Here is an 18,865-nt window from a genome sequence, read left to right on the forward strand (position 1 = left end):
CCTCCATTTATGGGGATATATGTGTGACAACATTAAGACACTGGGAAAACGCCTTCATAAGCACCAGAGCAGCTGTTTGGAGAAAGGGGGTATAGGATGACTTTCTTTTAGCTGCAGCAGATCTTGACAAACTGGCACTGAAATCTTATGCAGAGCTCCCTATTATCTACCGCATTTGTTCTCTACAGACTGTCTACCACTGGCGTACAAGCCCTATATTTCTTTAGTTGTAAACTCTCAGTTTGAGATGTATGTATAATTAATGGGGTAATTTATTTTAGTTCAGATATATACGCTATGCTAGAATTGTGACCTTTACTCAACACTTTATATGTGTGGCATCTATCATTTCCTGCAATTCTTTCTTATCAGCGTACACATGGAAACTCCCCTATAGTCCTATTATGGTATATTTAGTTCCTAATGGCATTGTGATTAGAGTGTTTCACACTTTTATTATAAACACTTAGGCCTAGATTTGGAGTTCGGCGGTAAAAGGGCTGTTAACGCTCCGCGGGCTTTTTTCTGGCCGCACCATAAAATTAACTCTGGTATCGAGAGTTCAAACAAATGCTGCGTTAGGCTCCAAAAAAGGAGCGTAGAGCATTTTTACCGCAAATGCAACTCTCGATACCAGCGGTGCTTACGGACGCGGCCGGCCTCAAAAACGTGCTCGTGCACGATTCCCCCATAGGAAACAATGGGGCTGTTTGAGCTGAAAAAAAACCTAACACCTGCAAAAAAGCAGCGTTCAGCTCCTAACGCAGCCCCATTGTTTTCTATGGGGAAACACTTCCTACGTCTGCACCTAACACTCTAACATGTACCCCGAGTCTAAACACCCCTAACCTTACACTTATTAACCCCTAATATGCCGCCCCCGCTATCGCTGACACCTACATTATACTATTAACCCCTAATCTGCCGCTCCGTAAACCGCTGCAACCTACGTTATCCCTATGTACCCCTAATCTGCTGCCCCTAACACCGCCGACCCCTATATTATAGTTATTAACCCCTAATCTGCCCCCCTCAACGTCGCCGACACCTGCCTACACTTATTAACCCCTAATCTGCCGAGCGGACCTGAGCGCTACTATAATAAAGTTATTAACCCCTAATCCGCCTCACTAACCCTATCATAAATAGTATTAACCCCTAATCTGCCCTCCCTAACATCGCCGACACCTACCTTCAATTATTAACCCCTAATCTGCCGACCGGAGCTCACCGCTATTCTAATAAATTGATTAACCCCTAAAGCTAAGTCTAACCCTAACACTAACACCCCCCTAAGTTAAATATAATTTTTATCTAACGAAATAAATTAACTCTTATTAAATAACTTATTCCTATTTAAAGCTAAATACTTACCTGTAAAATAAATCCTAATATAGCTACAATATAAATTATAATTATATTATAGCTATTTTAGGATTAATATTTATTTTACAGGCAACTTTGTAATTATTTTAACCAGGTAAAATAGCTATTAAATAGTTAAGAACTATTTAATAGTTACCTAGTTAAAATAATAACAAATTTACCTGTAAAATAAATCCTAACCTAAGATATAATTAAACCTAACACTACCCTATCAATAAAATAATTAAATAAACTACCTACAATTACCTACAATTAACCTAACACTACACTATCAATAAATTAATTAAACACAATTCCTACAAATAAATACAATTAAATAAACTAGCTAAAGTACAAAAAATAAAAAAGAACTAAGTTACAAAAAATAAAAAAATATTTACAAACATAAGAAAAATATTACAACAATTTTAAACTAATTACACCTACTCTAAGCCCCCTAATAAAATAACAAAGCCCCCCAAAATAAAAAATTCCCTACCCTATTCTAAATTAAAAAAGTTACAAGCTCTTTTACCTTACCAGCCCTGAACAGGGCCCTTTGCGGGGCATGCCCCAAGAATTTCAGCTCTTTTGCCTGTAAAAGAATAAATACAATACCCCCCCCCCCAACATTACAACCCACCACCCACATACCCCTAATCTAACCCAAACCCCCCTTAAATAAACCTAACACTAATCCCCTGAAGATCTTCCTACCTTGTCTTCACCATCCAGGTATCACCGATCCGTCCTGGCTCCAAGATCTTCATCCAACCCAAGCGGGGGTTGGCGATCCATAATCCGGTGCTGAAGAGGTCCAGAAGAGGCTCCAAAGTCTTCCTCCTATCCGGCAAGAAGAGGACATCCGGACCGGCAAACATCTTCTCCAAGCGGCATCTTCGATCTTCTTCCATCCGGAGCGAAGCGGCAGGATCCTGAAGACCTCCAGCGCGGAACATCCATCCGGACCGACGACTGAACGACGAATGACTGTTCCTTTAAGGGACGTCATCCAAGATGGCGTCCCTCGAATTCCGATTGGCTGATAGGATTCTATCAGCCAATCGGAATTAAGGTAGGAATTTTCTGATTGGCTGATGGAATCAGCCAATCAGAATCAAGTTCAATCCGATTGGCTGATCCAATCAGCCAATCAGATTGAGCTCGCATTCTATTGGCTGATCGGAACAGCCAATAGAATGCGAGCTCAATCTGATTGGCTGATTGGATCAGCCAATCGGATTGAACTTGATTCTGATTGGCTGATTCCATCAGCCAATCAGAAAATTCCTACCTTAATTCCGATTGGCTGATAGAATCCTATCAGCCAATCGGAATTCGAGGGACGCCATCTTGGATGACGTCCCTTAAAGGAACAGTCATTCGTCGTTCAGTCGTCGGTCCGGATGGATGTTCCGCGCTGGAGGTCTTCAGGATCCTGCCGCTTCGCTCCGGATGGAAGAAGATCGAAGATGCCGCTTGGAGAAGATGTTTGCCGGTCCGGATGTCCTCTTCTTGCCGGATAGGAGGAAGACTTTGGAGCCTCTTCTGGACCTCTTCAGCACCGGATTATGGATCGCCAACCCCCGCTTGGGTTGGATGAAGATCTTGGAGCCAGGACGGATTGGTGATACCTGGATGGTGAAGACAAGGTAGGAAGATCTTCAGGGGATTAGTGTTAGGTTTATTTAAGGGGGGTTTGGGTTAGATTAGGGGTATGTGGGTGGTGGGTTGTAATGTTGGGGGGGGGGGTATTGTATTTATTCTTTTACAGGCAAAAGAGCTGAAATTCTTGGGGCATGCCCCGCAAAGGGCCCTGTTCAGGGCTGGTAAGGTAAAAGAGCTTGTAACTTTTTTAATTTAGAATAGGGTAGGGAATTTTTTATTTTGGGGGGCTTTGTTATTTTATTATTATGTTTGTAAATATTTTTTTATTTTTTGTAACTTAGTTCTTTTTTATTTTTTGTACTTTAGCTAGTTTATTTAATTGTATTTATTTGTAGGAATTGTGTTTAATTAATTTATTGATAGTGTAGTGTTAGGTTAATTGTAGGTAATTGTAGGTAGTTTATTTAATTATTTTATTGATAGGGTAGTGTTAGGTTTAATTATATCTTAGGTTAGGATTTATTTTACAGGTAAATTTGTTATTATTTTAACTAGGTAACTATTAAATAGTTCTTAACTATTTAATAGCTATTGTACCTGGTTAAAATAATTACAAAGTTGCCTGTAAAATAAATATTAATCCTAAAATAGCTATAATATAATTATAATTTATATTGTAGCTATATTAGGGTTTATTTTACAGGTAAGTATTTAGCTTTAAATAGGAATAATTTATTTAATAAGAGTTAATTTATTTCGTTAGATAAAAATTATATTTAACTTAGGGGGGTGTTAGTGTTAGGGTTAGACTTAGCTTTAGGGGTTAATCAATTTATTAGAATAGCGGTGAGCTCCGGTCGGCAGATTAGGGGTTAATAATTGAAGGTAGGTGTCGGCGATGTTAGGGAGGGCAGATTAGGGGTTAATACTATTTATGATAGGGTTAGTGAGGCGGGTTAGGGGTTAATAACTTTATTATAGTAGCGCTCAGGTCCGCTCGGCAGATTAGGAGTTAATAAGTGTAGGCAGGTGTCGGCGACGTTGTGGGGGGCAGATTAGGGGTTAATAAATATAATATAGGGGTCGGCGGTGTTAGGGGTAGCAGATTAGGGTTACATAGGGATAACGTAGGTGGCGGCGCTTTGCGGTCGGAAGATTAGGGGTTAATTATTTTAAGTAGCTGGCGGCGATGTTGTGGGGGGCAGGTTAGGGGTTAATAAATATAATACAGGGGTCGGCGGGGTTAGGGGCAGCAGATTAGGGGTACATAAATATAACGTAGGTGGCGGTCGGCAGATTAGGGGTTAAAAATTTTAATCGAGTGTCGGCGATGTGGGGGGGGCCTCGGTTTAGGGGTACATAGGTAGTTTATGGGTGTTAGTGTACTTTAGGGTACAGTAGTTAAGAGCTTTATGAACCGGCGTTAGCCAGAAAGCTCTTAACTCCTGCTATTTTCAGGCGGCTGGAGTTTTGTCGTTAGAGCTCTAACGCTCACTTCAGAAACGACTCTAAATACCGGCGTTAGAAAGATCCCATTGAAAAGATAGGATACGCAAATGGCGTAGGGGGATCTGCGGTATGGAAAAGTCGCGGCTGAAAAGTGAGCGTTAGACCCTTTAATCACTGACTCCAAATACCAGCGGGCGGCTAAAACCAGCGTTAGGAGCCTCTGACGCTGGTTTTGACGGCTACCGCCGAACTCCAAATCTAGGCCACAGCCTGCATGCATAAAGCTTCTTGAAACTGTGTTCATTTGCAGACTATAATCTAACTATTTAAGTTATCCATAGGGGGCTATCCTCCAGATATAACTCCATTAAAAGCTATACTGACCTCTTCACAACAACAGTCCCTAGCTTGAGTAATATAATTAATAGACTATTTACCCTAAGTGTAAAGGGGAAAATTATTCGTATATAAAAATTAACCGCCTAGCATTTCTAGGAGGGAGTTTGTTATATTTCACCAACAATATGGAGTTCTGTTGTCTGCACCCCCATATCATATAAACAGTTTACAGATTAGAAGTGAATGTTAAGAATGTTAAGATATGTTTTGTAAGTGTATACTATTATAGCTCTGGTGGCTTCGTGAGAGCTCTCACTTCCCTATACTCAGACAAGCATGTTGATTTGTTTGAGCTTAGGCACTAGCTTGTCATTATGCTCTTATACCTATATGTGAATGAGCGCCGTTGTACAGTTAACAATTATGCCTACTATATACTACACACCCTCTGCTGTATAGCCTTCATAGTTAAGCTTTCCTAGATACTAGTAAATTTCTCCCATTCAAGGTCTCATCACTAATGCTGATCTACGATCCGATACAGAAAATTTAATTCCCATATACTCCCCCTGACTTGTATTATATGAGTTGTTACAAAGAGATGTCTCTTGTACTTTTCTCTTCGTGCCCTGCCATGTATACCGTTTCCTAATAGTCTCATAGTTTTATTTATTTTATTTTCGGGCAAAATATACTATATATTTTATGTTTATATTAACTAGTATATGCAGATGGGTTCAGACTGTCTCTACATTGAGTGGAGAGCTCATAGGTTTCCAAATATGGGACTTTATGAACATTGTCTAATACTTTCAGTTTTCTTGTTGCACATACTCTGAAAATCAGGGTTCAATATATATTCCAGTTTAACTATTTTATATATTTAGCGTTGCTGATAGTATACTCTGGTTTAACTATTCTATATCGTTAATGTTACTAGTGGTTGTCAACCTATGCTATAATTGAAGTGGTGTCTAACATCCTCATACTCTGTTATATGTCATATATACTAATAACTGTTCGTCAGTGATTCTCTATGGATGCATCTATTCCCTCGCTTTCCCATCTGAATGTGTACCCTATAGATACTGTTACGACGGTTTGATGGTTAGATAGATGTTATAGCTCATGCTTTATAGAGGCTCACTATAGACAACTAGGAAAGAGTCAGTCCATAAAGGTTAGACAAGTCTAAGTGGGTCATTCTTAATGTATATAGACAAACCAAGGGACCCTTTACTACAGTCACCCCCTCAAAGTCTCCTATGATATGCTATGTTGGTTCTTTGGCTAATAATATGAGAATGTGATGCATAGAGCTTTAGTAAAACTATGTGTAATATGAACATAATAGTTATTGCTACTTATTGTTACCAGTTTTATTAGGGTATAGACAGGTATGATCTCAGTATTAATTGCTGCCTACTCCTCCTTCGTTATGATTAATGCCCTGTTCTAGAAAGGAAAAAATATAAAAATATAACAAAACAAAAAAAAAAAATCCACCGTCTATAAATATACCACAGTGGATTGGGAGTCAACTTCCTATTGATATAGATACTTGATATCACACCTCTAGTCAGCAGATCTATCAGGGTTATTGAATTTAACTCTTATCCTGTAAATGGCAAGTCTGAGTATGCATACATAATGTGAAGCTAGTATAATGCTCACCTCATCCCATATTTGCTATTAGATATAGACCCCTCTCAGTAGTATAATTTATGACATGTTTGTAGATTATTTACTTATATAGTGCTTCAGCAGCATTTTAGTTCACCCAGTACCTTATACATACAAGCTAAGTGATACCTCCCTTATAGGCGGTATATACTATAGAGTTACGCCCATTACAGAGTTAAGTGAACTTAAACTAATATATTTTGGCTAATTTTCATTTCTATTGTAACCCTTACTTATGGCTCCGCCCTCCCTCCCCCCCCCCCCCCCCATATTGCCCTATATTTGACAAGCGGTGCTTATCCGCTGAATTTTCTACCCCCCCCCCCTATATTTTTGAAAATAAAATTTTCAGCAGATAATTTATTTTTTCCATTATATGTATGGGACCATAAGTGTCCAATACATTCGCTATCTTTCCTCTAGACAACATTTGCTTTTGCTGGTCCAAAGGTGGCCGCTCGCGCTTTTGAGGAAATAATTGAAGAATATAAGCAATAAAAAAAAGAAAACAGAGGTTCTTAATATATACCTAGCTTACTACCGCATTGTTATCTCATGTGTAAGACTGACTAATGTAAATGTTACACTGATGTTGTATTTCTTCTTCTGTTGTATGGTATTTTGCGTATATTGTACTCACTAGCATAACCTCAATAAAAAAAAAAATAAAAAAAAAATAAAAAAATCCTGCGGCACACCACCACCCCAAAATTTTACAAAATCAGACATTGTAGAATAATACAGCATATATTATACATCATAATGATTGTCTGTGAATGAATGTCAATATGTCATGGTTGTAAATGATGCCTGCCTGATGAGCCTGTCACATCAAAACAAGCAAAATTTAAAAAATATGTCACACTGTTCTCAGTCTGCCGCGGCACACCTGAGGATCTCTCATGGCACACTAGTGTGCCGTGGCAGACTGGTTGAAAAACACTGCTTTAGGGGTTAAGCAAGCAGAGTAGTCAGACAGAGTTCAATAATGTTAGGGCAATCCAGTATACAGTAATACTAATCACACCCAGGAGCTTACAAAGTAACAACTGTACTTGGGCAGTGACAGGTAAAAAGTGAGCAATTTACATAGGCGCAGGATTCGCGACACAGGAGATCACCGCCACACACAACAGGAGCCGACTCAACCCTAGCAACAGTTAGAGTGGCGCCACGTGGCAGTTGTTTGCTACTTTGTAGCAACTGATGCCGGCATCTATTTTATTGCTTCTTATTGTTTTTTTATCTACATTGAATAAATGACATAGTTACTTTTTATATAACAAAGTTTTATAAATACATTTTATTTGTATATCTTTAAATATATGCCCCTATTGTATATTTCACTTAGTATATTACACACTCATCTTTCCTACCTTTATACCCACTTAATTAGCTCTATAAATATGCATGGGTTTAATTGGAGGAGATCTCTTTCTGCTTTTTTAGTGCTGCCCTTTTTTCTTTTTATTTGCTTTTTAAAATGTTGTTTGGCCCAGGCCTCAAAGCTGTTATTGCCACAGTCACTTGGAATAAAGGAGCTATTCTGCTCCAGGTTAAAAAGTCTAAGGGTAAGCTTAAATACGAAGGATCATTTAAGGTTATGAAACCTACTTTACCCTCCAAGTATGCATTAAGTTTTGGTCCCCATGCCAGACCAGTCTCTGGTAGAGAGCAGAATGAGTCTCTTTCAAGAGGCTTGAGGGAGATTTGTTCAGGATTCCTGGTTGTTGGAAATCCTTTTTCAAAATTTCAGGAGTATTGAATAAGCTTTCATTTAAAGCCTCTTCCAGAAAAAAAGGCACAAGTTTGTGTAAGGGATTTTGAATCTATGGGAGTTATTGCCCAAGGCCCGATTTCAGAATTATTAAAATATTTGTATAGCACCAAAGAAAGAGGGATCTGTCTTGGATCTCAAAATCCTAAACAAATTCCTGAAAGTTCCAGCACACAATTCACACTTTACTTCCTTTAGGAGGGTAGGTTTGTGTCTACCATAGACTTCAAATTTACTTATTTACATATCTCCATTCACAGGGGTCATGCCAGGTTTCTGAGATTTGCTTTCCTAGCCGAGCATTATCAATTCGAGGCCTTCCTTTCGGTCTAGAGTTTTGTTGTCTGTGGTTTAATTTCAGTGAAGTTCATTACTTGGATAATCTTTTGGTTCAGACGCCCTCTTTCCATGGAAAATAAATCTTCCAAAGAGCTCCCAAACTTCTCAGACCCCTATGTCTTTATTATGTATCTGTCATGTTCCTTGTACAGTGGAGAGTTGCCTGGTGTTAAGGGCTGGACTGACCTTACTAGATCGAGATCAGACTGATATACTTCAGGAAAAGCACAATTCGGCTAAAAGAGGCTGCTCCTAGGTGGAAACTCACCATAGAACAAGCTACTCAGCTTGTTCATTCCTGGTAGAGTTTTTCTCTTTCTTTATTATGACCATGGGGAAGTCTCCCTAAGGGTGATGGGGGGAACCAGATGTGGACTCCTTGCCCAATGTGCTTACAGGGATATGGCTGCACCTCACTGATGAGGCCTAAGAAGGCCAAAAAAAGTATTTTAGGTTGTCATGCTCTTTGTTCAGAGGAAAATTGCCAGGTATTTCAGGGCTGGACTAACCTTACTCGGCTGGATCAAACTAATATACTTCAGGAAAATTCTCCTCTACGAAAAGCAAAATTGGGCTACAAAATTCTGCTCCTAGGTGGTAACTCACCATAGAACAAGCTACTGAGCTGTTGTTTGTTCCTGGTAGAGTGTTTCTCTTTATTTATGCATTAAAGTTACAACAGGCCTATGCTCATCTTCAACTAAATAATTTTCCTTTTGTTGCTTTGTAAATGGAAGTTGTGGGTCTCATGGTGGATGCCTCAAATACATTTCCATTTGCCAGATTTAATTTTCAGTCCCTCCAGTTGAATCTTGTTAGATCACAGGACATGTCTCTAACATTGTGTCAGACTCATCAATACCTTGTTCAGGGGGCCTCTTTTCTTCAGCCAGTGTTGATAGTAATTTCCACAAATGCCAGCCTGTTAGGCTGAAATGCAGTCTAGGTGCAAAAGTCTTAGGCCACCATTAGATTTGTTTTTTAGCAAAGTTTTAATGACCATCCATATATTTTTTTTTAATCTTTATTAAGATACAAACAGAAAATACAGTAAATATGTACACAAAATATAAAAACAAATCACAATTTTCAGAACAAAATGGCTTCTTCAGGCAAAAGTAAGTATTTAGTGTGACCTCCCTTGGCACTAAGCACATTTTGAACTCTTTTGGGGAGACTGTCCTGAAAATTTCTGAATTAATATTATTGTATATTATACCAGGCTTCTTTCAGCACTTCCCAGAGATCTTCTTTAGATTTAGAATGTCTTCTATTTATTTATTTGTCCAGGTGATCCTATACTGCCTCTATAATATTCAGATATGGACTCTGTGGTGGCCAGTCCATTACTGAAAAGTGTTGTTTTTTTTAAATGTACACTACTGTTACACCAGATATGAGTTGCACTGGGGTGACACTGTGCCCTGGCAGGCACTGAAACGCACACGTGTGACGGAAACTGACTGCTATTATTTAACACAGTAAAAAAAGTGTTGTTTTTATTAAAATCTACACGACTGTTACACCAGATATGAGTTGCACTTGGGTGACACTGTGCCCTGGCAGGCAGGCACTGAAACGCACACGTGTGAAGGAAACTGACTGCTATTATTTAACACAGTCAAAAAAGTGTTGTTTTTTTAAAATGTACACTACTGTTACACCAGATATGAGTTGCACTGGGGTGACACTGTGCCCTGGCAGGCAGGCACTGAAATGCACACGTGTGAAAGAAACTGACTTCTATTATTTAACACAGTCAAAAAAGTGTTGTTGTTTTTTAAATCTACACTACTGTTACACCAGATATGAGTTGCACTGGGGTGACACTGTGCCCTGGCAGGCAGGCACTGAAACGCACACGTGTGAAGGAAACTGACTGCTATTATTTAACACAGTCAAAAAAGTGTTGTTGTTTTTAAATCTACACTACTGTTACACCAGATATGAGTGGTGGCACTGGGCAAGTGGGCACAGCATACGCTGTGAGCCTGACACACACGCTGACAGGCAGGCAACTGCAATTAGATTACTCAGGAAAAAAAAAAAGCAGCCCTAAAAAGGGCTTTTTGGGCTGCTGTCCTTACAGCAGAGATCAGATGAGTCCTTCAGGACTGTAGTGGACACTGAATACACTAGCCTAGCTATCGATTTCCCTATTAAATCAGCAGCAGCTACACTGTCCCTCCTCTCACTAAGAATGCAGCTTCCGAATGAATCTAAAATGGATGCTGTCCAGGAGGTGGGAGGGTCTGGGAGGGAGTGTCTGCTGCTGATTGGCTGGAATGTGCCTGCTGACTGTGAGGTACAAGGTTAAAGTATTACTCAATGATGATGAATAGGGGGCGGATCGAACATGCTATGTTCGCCGGGAACTATTCGCCGGCAAACTATTTGCGACATCACTACTGTTGGTGTTTTATCAGCTGTTTTTCTCTCTAAATTTGATTTCACCAGATTATCAGTGTGCTTGGGATCATTATCATGCTGAAAAATAAAACCATTCCCAATCAGGCGCTTTCCAGAAGGAATGGCATGATGAATTAAAAACTGTCTGTACTTTTCAGCATTCATGATCCCATCAATTCAGACAATTTCACTAACACCACTGGCAAAAATGCAGCCCGAAACCAAGACAGACCCTCCACCATGTTTCACTGAAGGCCGTAAGCACTTATTCTTCCATCTCTCTCCAACTCTTCTTTTCACATATTGTCGACAATTGGTCCAAAAAATGAATTTGACACTCCATAATACTCTTTTCCACTGATCTTCATTCCAACCTTTGTGTGCTTTAGCATATCTTACAAAAAAAAAAAAAAAGTGGTTTCTTGGCTGCTACCCTTCTACAAAGACCATTCCTGATCAAGCCTCTTTGGACTGTAGAAGGGTCAACTTGGCATCCCGATGAAGATACCAGATGCTAAGCCAGGTCCTTGCTGGACCACTTCCAGGCTCTCTAAGAAAAAAGTGAAGAGGGGTAGTGCAGCTCAAGGTTCTACCAAACAAACAATCCCAGTTCAAAGGCATCAGACAGCTGAAGACCAGACGATATACGTCACACTAAGCAGCGTGGTGCAGGCCAATCATAGGAAAGGGCTGAGAAAGCCCACAAAATGTAGCAAGTGTAGAAAAATTGTCAGCACTCCAGGGATTCGTAAGATAAAAAACAATCTTTATTTCGACTTCATAAAAAATACACACACAGTACACATGGAGGAAGAGGCGTGTTCTTATTCGTTACCCATGCAGCACTTAGTCATAGGATAGTTGGATATGTTTTAACCCTGTAATATATACTGACCACTTACAATCACCAACCTACCTATCGGTACTCATGGAAATTAATCAGTACACAGACAGAGACACACCTCCAAAGTAAAAGTAGCTACGTAAAACAGAAATGTCAAATAAAATATTTAACAAATTGTAACAATAGATGGCGTAAACAAATACAAGGAAAATATATATATGCTAACAGGGTGCGATCTTAATAAACACTTGCATGTGAATGCATATATCGGATAAAATTGAAAAATAAGGATACGTTAATAGCACTATGGATAATGGCTAGTCCTATGAGAGACATGGTACAAGTTAGAGGGAATAGAATGGTACATGTGTTGAATATATCATTATACAATATACAAGGTGAGGAGGAGCTATAACAAGCACTATAAGTCAAAAACTATCGGCTAGATTACGAGTTTTGCGGTAAGCTGAAAAAGCAGTGTTAACAGGTCCTAATGCTGCTTTTTCACTACCGCTGCTATTACGAGTCTTGCAGGTTTAGGGGCACCGCACACTTTTTTGGCCTTACCGCAAACTGACTTATGTAAACTTCGTAAACCCTTTTTTCTATGGGACTTACAAGTCTGTCCTGGGAGGCCAAAAAGTGAGCGGTACACCCTTTACCTCCAAGATTCCTAACGCATTCTAAAGTCAGTAGTTATGAGTTTTACACTACAACGCCGTAGCATAAAACTCATAACTAAAGTGCTAAAAAGTACACTAACACCCATAAACTACCTATTAACCCCTAAACCAAGGCCCTCCCTCATCGCAAACACTATAATAAAAATTTTAACCCTAATCTGCCGCTACGGACATCGCCGCCACTAGAATAAACATATTAACCCCTAAAACACGACACTCCCGCCTTGCAAACACTAGTTAAATATTATTAACCCCTAATCTGCCGCCCCTAACATCGCCGCCACCTACATTATACTTATTAACCCCTAATCTTCCACTCCAGACATCGCCACAACCTACATTATATTTATTAACCCCTAAACTGCTGCCCCCAACATCGCTGCCACCTACCTACATTTATTAACCCCTAATCTGTTGCCCTCAACGTCGCCACCACTAAATTTATTAACCCTTTAAACTTAACACCCCCTAACTTAAATATAATTTAAATAAATCTAAATAAAATTCCTATCATTAAATAAATTATTCCTATCTAAAACTAAATACTTACCTATAAAAAAAAAAAACTAAGATAGCTACAATATAACTAATAGTTACATTGAAGCTATCTTAGGGTTTATTTTTATTTTACAGGCAAGTTTGTATTTATTTTAACTAGGTAGAATAGTTACTAAACAGTTATTAACTATTTAATAACTACCTAGCTAAAATAAATACAAATTGACTTGAAAAATAAAACCTAACCTATGATCAGTGAACAAGTGCCCCAGAGGCATGAAACGTGTATGATGTCACAGGAGGTGATGTTCCCCCTGTTCCTGTTCATATAACATGTTTTTACCAAGTTGCTGTATGAGGATTATGCTTTTATTATCTACTGAATAAAGACTGGCTTTTTACCTATTGTATCCCTGGTGTGCCGAGGAGTTTCCTTGTTTTCTTCTGTGTGCAGCGTCTGGACAGAGACGTAATCCCTATGTGCACCCGCAGAGGCTAAGGAGCAGGACATGTGGCAGCGCAGAAGAACGCTGTGGTAATGAGTTGATTGGAGCATCCTACCCTCACCCGTTGTGTTCCGATGTACCAAATAGCTTTAGAATAGATATGGAGCATATAAATGAAGAATATAAATGAAAAGGACAATTTTTTAATAACTGAGGGTATTAGCCTCACAAAGAAGGCCCATTTTAAAATAGTGTTGCAACACTAAAAAACTTAAAAAGAACTTGAAAAAACTCCTAAAAAACAAATTTGACCAACATTTTACCAGTTACATTACCTATCACAATATCGTTTTCAATTATAATTAAAACAATCCTAAGAAAGAAGTGTGGCAGGTACGAGTCTTTATATCTTTTTTTTTCTTGCAAAGTCCTGTTTGTGTAAAATTAGTTATTAAGTTGCAAATATGTTTCTTTTTTGTATATGCAAAATTGTATCCAATGTGGCCTCTTTTAAGCAAACAATTCTTAGACTTATTCAGGTTTTAAACCTTAGCAGATAATTTCCTCCGACACAACAATATCTTTTAACGTTGCTGCTATTCCTTCAAAGTAAAAAAAACTTGTTTCAAAGCTTGTAGACAGCTTGAGATCAGACTTTGATCTTTTAAGTGATATCGGCAACTGTGTATGGTTGATCCTTCTACTGGATACACTTTAGTGCCCAAACACATGTGATAATGTCTGAATATGTGAAGGCTAATGTGACTCAGATGTAATGCCGGATTTTTTCAGCCAGTCTTCTTACCGTGATACAGTTCCCCGATCAGCAGTCTATCTAATTTTCCGTGCAGACTATCAAAGCGGTAATTGCCACAGTGCTCCTTCCGTAATGTTGCTCGGATGTCTGGAGAAAAAAAAACTTCCAATGTATGGACTCACCCTCTATTTAGTTTCCTCAAGGTCTTTAAGCTTCCATACATACATCGGCAATGGAGGCAAGCGGTGATGACGTCACACTTGTATACCTCAAATGTTCTATAACTTGCGCAAGTTATTTGATGGTCCGTATGTTGCTTAATACCTGCTCTTTAGTACTTCTGTATGCAGGTCACAAATTTCAAAAACTTTTTTCCTTCTCCTCTTTATCCTTATTCATAAAGGATGCAGGATTTCACACTTTATCATTGACACATTTCTCCAGTGGTCTGGCTTTCTCAAGATACCGTTTGAAACTACAATCTTCCTTTAAATGTTGGTGGCTTCATTCCTATTGGACCGCTCGTCACACCCTCTTATTTCAATTGGCTCTTATTCTGTTTAGCTTCAATTCCAATATTAAGTTTTCAGATTTCCTAGGTTGTTTTTTTCCAGACATCCACGCAACATTACGGGAGTAGCACTTTGGCAATTACCGCTTTGATACTCTGCACAGAAAATCAGGCAGACTGCTGATCGGGGAACTGTATCACGGTAAGAAGACCGGCTGAAAAAATCCGGCATTACATCTGAGTCACATTACCTCTACATATTCATACATTATCACATGTGTTTGGGCACTAAAGTGTATCCCATAGAAGGCTCAACCATACACAGTTGCCGATATCACTTAAAAGATCAATGTCTGATCTCAAACCGTCTACAAGCTTTGAAGCAAGTTTTTTTACCTTAAAGGAATAGCAGCAACATTAAAAGATATTGTTGTATCGGAGGAAATTATCTGCTAAGGGTTAAAACCTGAATAAGTCTAAGAAAAAATGTTGGTCAAATTTGTTTTTTAGGAGTTTTTTCAAGTTCTTTTTAAGTTTTTTAGTGTTGCAACACTATTTTAAAATTTGCCTTCTTTGCGAGGATAATACCCTCAGTGATTAATAAATTGTCCTTTTCATTTATATTCTTCATTTATTTGCTCTTTATCTATCCTAAACCTATTTGGTACATCAACTACTAAATATTCTCCTTAAAGGACCATTGACATAAGAAATATTAATACAATAGTTTTTGACTTCTAGTGCTTGTTATAGCGCCTCCTTCTCACCTTGTATATTGTATAGTCCTATTTTTACTATCTGGGAAGGAGATAGTTTGGGAAAGAGGCATAGAAGCCATTAATTTTAGCACCTTTAGACTTACCTGTTTTTTATTTGAATATATTATTAACCATTATGGATTATTAAAAATGGGAACATCATAACCCATGTGGCCATTTGAATTGACCATATCGCGCAAGGAAATTGTGTGTATAGTAGCATCAAATAGCTATATATATATGTCAAGATATGCGTAATATTAGAGAATATACACACTCAAGCATTCCAAAATTATAGATATACAAATAAGTCATTTCCAATGTGCCTGAAAAAATTAACCATCTCATGCACATATGAAATGCTATACGGAAGAGGCAAAACATAATAATCATGGAATTCAATCTACAAAGAAACTTATGTCCCACTCTTTATTCATCCCTAGTGGTTCCCTTGTCTTCAATTTGAATATCCAATGTAACTCTTTCTTTGTGAGGATGTTATATCTATTACCACCCCTAAATGGTTGTTTTGCTATATCTATCACTTTACTGCTGAACTTGGACTCATGGTTAAAATGTAGCCCATTAAAATATAATAATCTTTGTCATAATTCTTGATGTCTCTTTTGTGTTCTCCTATTCTGGACCTCAGGCAACGTGACGTTTGGCCAACATACTGGGCACGACACAAATCACACTCCAAAAGATACACCACAAAATTGGTGCCACAATTAGCATAATGCTCAATTCTAAACTCAGCATTAGTAACAGTACTCTTGAAAGTGTCTCCCTTTGCAATAACCTCACATGTGCCACAATTTCTTGAAAGGCATCTGAAAGTGCCCTTATTGGACAACCAACTTGTCCCTTCTCTTCCAGGATTACTTGTAACCAAGCTTGGGGACAGTCTATTATCAAGAGTCTGTGCTTTCTTTGACACAAATTTAATTTGATTGACATAGGGTGATAAAAGCCTATCCCCTCTTTAAAAAAACAGATTACGTTTGATAATACCACAAATGTCCTTATATTGTATGGAAAATTCAGTTGAGAAAACAATGGTTTAATTAGCAAACCCAACATCCCTTGGCTGATTTTTATGTTTTACACCTAATATGGGCTTCTCTTTAACATCTTTCAAAATGGTTTTTAGCAAGTTCATGTCATAACCCCTTGCTATCAGTCTCTCCATGAGTCTATTCGCTTGTGATTCAAATAAAGATTCAGAGGAAGCATTTCTCCACAGTCTCAGAAACTGACTCCTCGGTATGGATCTGATCAAGTGCTTGGGATGACAGGACCTTACATGAAGAATTGTGTTCCCTAATGTTGGTTTCCTATATGTATCTGTAATAATAGAATTTAGTTCCAATGAGCCACTCAAGGTCAACTGAGTCCTATTGTCAAACTTTTCTCCTGTAAATTGTAACCCTAGTTCATTATTGTTGACAAATCTCAAAAAATCCTCAAAGCAAAAAGTGCCTTTAGTGATAAAAATGGGATCATCAATATATCTCATGTATAACTGGATGTTATTTCTAAAAGGATTGATCTCATTATATAAAGTTGAGCTCCCACCATCCCATAAATAAATTTGCGACAGAGGGGGCAAATTTTGCCCCCATGGCCATACCACAGGTCTGCAAGTAATACTTTCCATCAAACATGAAATTCATGTTCTTTTACTTTGGAGGTGTGTCTCTGTCTGTGTACTGATTCATTTCCATGACTACCAATAGGTAGGTTGGTGATTGAAGGTGGTCAGTATATATTGCAGGGTTAAAACATATCCAACTATCCTATGACTAAGTGCCACATGGGTAACGTGTAAGGACTTTTTTGTCCTTGACCTCTCCTGATTCTTTAAATGTCTTTATAACAGCTTGAATACCACATGTTGAGTATCCAGTTTGTTTGCTGATTTCCCTTCGAGAGTGGCCTTGCTGATGAAAAAGTATGATTTTATGTCTGTCAAACTCTGTGATCTTTGGCATTTTGAATGAAATTATGTGATTGAAAGTTGGTCTTATTAGCAATCTTCCAATCAATTAAACTCATACCACATGTGTATGTAATGCTCAAGCATGTCTTGCACAAACCTGGTATAATAGACATATGTATGTGTGTATACGGTATATATATATAGAGAGAGAGAAAGAGATATATATAGCTATATATATATGTGTGTATATATATATATATATATATATATATATATTAAAATTATGGGGGGAGATAAAAAACTGAAATTAAAATCCTCCATGTCTCAAAATTAAATCAATGTAAATATTTGCTTAGGAAATTAGCACATCTAGGCAAGATTCCCCGCTTGCTTTTTCCCAGAAATACTTCATATACAATTTTACCAATGCACAAGAGAATTCTGGGTAAGATATGCAAATTAGATATGCAAATTCTCAGTTTTTTTGCTTCAAGTACTGTTTTAACACAGCGATCCTTTTAACAGGATTATTGCAGCAAACCAGAAATCACTCACTAGACAGCCTGTTTCATTCTTTTTGAAACTCATCAGTAGGAGATAGATTTCTGGTTGCTGCATTGGTAAAGCTACTTTCAAGGTTAAACCAAATTTCATTAAAATTATGGGGGGAGATAAAAAAAAATGAAATTAAAATCCTCCATGTATCAAAATTAAATCAATGTAAATATTTGCATAGGAAATTAACACATCTAGGCTAGATTCCCCGCTTGCTTTTTCCCAGAAATACTTCATATACAATGTTACCAATGCACAAGAGAATTCTGGGTAAGATATGCAAATTAGATATGCAAATTCTGTTTCTTTGCTTCAAGTACTGTTTTAACACAGCGATCCTTTTAACAGAATTATTGCAGCAAACCAGAAATCACTCACTAGACAGCCTGTTTCGTTCTTTTTTGGAATTTCAGTTTTTTATCTCCCCCCATAATTTTAATGAATTTTGGTTTAACCTTGAAAGTAGCTTTACCAATGCAGCAACCAGAAATCTATCTCCTACTGATGAGTTCCAAAAAGAACGATTTTTGGATTACGACATTGGGAGATTAATAACAAATATAACAATTTTTTGTTGTTTTCAGGAGATAACAATTTCCATTTTGATTGTTAGCAACCACTGATGCATCATAGGATTTTGATCCCTGTAAAATCGCACTGACAAAATCAGCTGACATTCAGAAATCGTTATCTCCCAAAAACAAGCGCAAAGTTGGAGCTTAGGAGCATGCATGTGTCTTCAGCATTCTATGGTAGCAGTGTTTGCCACTATGTATAATATCTCTATAATCATTATTGCAAATACAGCTGCCAGATGACTAAAAACACGTGCACGCTCCTAAATTCACCTAGGATTACTCTTTAACAAAGGATACCCAGAGAACTAAGGAAATTGATAATAG

At 38.0% G+C, this 18,865-nt stretch overlaps 1 protein-coding gene across 1 annotated transcript in view; it reads left to right on the plus strand.

The window, feature by feature from the left end:
* The window catches only part of ALK (ALK receptor tyrosine kinase), a 633,273-nt gene that overhangs the window by 416,548 nt on the left and 197,860 nt on the right, over positions 1–18,865 (plus strand). The window lies entirely within an intron of this gene.

This window comes from Bombina bombina, chromosome 4 (genome assembly GCF_027579735.1).
Source record: "Bombina bombina isolate aBomBom1 chromosome 4, aBomBom1.pri, whole genome shotgun sequence".
NCBI classification, from domain to species: Eukaryota; Metazoa; Chordata; class Amphibia; order Anura; family Bombinatoridae; genus Bombina; species Bombina bombina.